Here is a 2,528-nt window from a genome sequence, read left to right as displayed (position 1 = left end):
AAAAAATTTTAAATTGATAATTTTAATATGATTGTTAAAAATATGTTAGCTATTTTTTTTTAATCTAGAAGCAAATTAAACTTAAATTTGAGATTACAGTATTGCCATATAAGTAATATAAATCATTTAAAAATATATAATATAATTTTCATTTTCTAAATGCATTTTTTTTTGTTTTCCACGGTATCCCTCAGCCCGACAGGCCAATGACTAATCCGTCGCGGTACTGAGCTCCATTTAAGGGTTTGCCACTGGCCAATGGGTTGCTGCATCCACAAGGCGGGATTCAAACCCCCGACACTTGTTTAAGCGGACTAGTGAGCTAACCGCTAGACCAACCCAAGTTGGTTATTTTCTAAAGGGATAAGTATTGTTTTGGTCCCTTACGTTGAGGGTCGGAATCGAATCCGTCCCCGATGTATATTTTGATTTAAAATCGTCCTTAAAGTCGCTTTTGAATTTAAAATCGTCCTTTAAGAAGTAAACTTTTTATAAATGACGATGATACCCTTCTGGTTTACTGGAAGACAGGGTCGTGCACATTCTATCAGGTATGTGTAGCTGTTTACCGTTTACTGAGATTAGGGATAAAGATCACTGTGTGGTTTAGGTTTTAATTTTTTCTTCTATTTGTGTGAGATGGCACTGTGTATAGGTTGTTGGAGAAGCCAATGGTGTACTTTAAACTGAAAGTCTACCATAGGGGTGGTTTACCTATCGGAATGGGCCGTTAGAGTATGTGGGGGGAGAAACAACAGTGATAGAAGAAATGGATGGTGATCGGTGGTCCGTATTTGAAGCTTATGCAGAGTTAAAGCAGTTTGGATATGTGGAGGAGAATATCCCTTCGTTGTGGTTCAAGGATCCTACACATGAAGACTTGGAGAAAAATTTGAAGTTGTTTAAGTCTGATGCAGATTCTATTGCTATGTGAAAAATAGCTGAGGTAAGAGATTATGTTGAGTTGTATGTAGTGCACAAGGTTCAGGAAGAGGAGGTGTTTCCTGCTTGTGGATACATTGATGTTGGGGGGATCATAGGATGGATGATGTGGGACAACAGCTGGTTGTGTATGGAGGAGAATATGCTGATTTAAAAAAATCTGAAGCAGCTGCTGATATCTCTGGGGCCGAGAATATAGAGGGTGGTGATGATGTTAACCTGGATGCTAATATGGGTAACTATAGTGATAGTGATAGCTTTGATTCAGAGTATGAACCATCTGAGGAAGAGGAAGAGACTGAAGATGATTTACACTTTACCAGCAGTGAAGATGAGCTTGATCCTGTTGTCAGTGGATTTCAAGATGTTAATGTGCTGAATGAAAAAAGTAGGGCAGTGAAACATAAGAGGGTTGCAACTGAAAACTTTGAGGATGAAGATGGAGCAGGGAGTGATGAAATAGAGAATGACCACGAGGTTGGAGGTGCTGTGTCAGATTCAGACCACCAGGGACAGAGTTATCCAGTTCACAAGCATCAAAAAGACATGAGCCAATACAAGTGGGAAGTGGGCACAGTGTATGCTACCAGGGAAAAGTTCAAGGACACTGTGGCTGCATATGCTGTGCAGAGGGCTCGGGAAATCACATTTAGAAAGTGTGATCTGCAAATGGTTAGGTCAATTTGCACTGGCGAGTGTCCGTTTTGGTTGTATGCTGCGAAGATGAAAAAAGAGGATACTTGGCAGCTTTGCAGCATGAACTTGACTCACACATGTACACAAACACACAGGGTGGGGATTTTGCACTCTAGATGGCTAGGGAAGGCATTCAAGAAGAAAGTGGAATCAAATCTGAAGGTCAAGATTAGGGAGTTAGTGTCAAAGGCTCAAAAAAAGTGGAATTTGACTGTCACCAAGTCAATGGCAACGAGGACCAAGCAGATTGCACTTGATGAAATCCAGGGAACCTTCCGAGAGCAGTATAAGAGGATATATGATTATGCACATGAGCTGATGCGGGAAAATCCAGGGACATTGATGAGCGGATATTTTATACGCTTTTTGGGGGTAATTTCATGTAGATTTTAGTATGTTTCAGTTAGTTTTTAGTAAAATAATATTAGTTTTTAGGCAAAAATCATATTTCTGGACTTTACTATGAGTTTGTGTGTTTTTCTGTGATTTCAGGTATTTTCTGGCTGAAATTGAGGGAGCTGAGCAAAAATCTGACTTAGGCTGAAAAAGGACTGCTGATGTTGTTGGATCCTGACCTCCCTGCACTCGAAATGGATTTTCTGGAGCTACAGGAGTCCAATTGGCGCGCTCTCAACGGCGTTGGAAAGTAGACATCCAGGGCTTTCCAGCAATATATAATAGTCCATACTTTGAGCGAGGATAGACGACGTAACTTGGCGTTAAACGCCAAGTTCATGCTGCTGTCTGGAGTTAAACGCCAGAAAAACGTCATGATCCGGAGTTGAACGCCCAAAACACGTCATAACCTGAAGTTTGACGCCAAGAAAGGACTCCACACGTGGAAAGCTTTAGTCTCAGCCCCAGCACACACCAAGTGGGCCCCAAAAGTG

This window comes from Arachis duranensis, chromosome 5, assembly GCF_000817695.3.
Source record: "Arachis duranensis cultivar V14167 chromosome 5, aradu.V14167.gnm2.J7QH, whole genome shotgun sequence".
Classification (NCBI taxonomy): Eukaryota; Viridiplantae; Streptophyta; class Magnoliopsida; order Fabales; family Fabaceae; genus Arachis; species Arachis duranensis.
The sequence above is the reverse complement of the archived record's forward strand: the minus strand, read 5'-3'. Positions refer to the sequence as shown.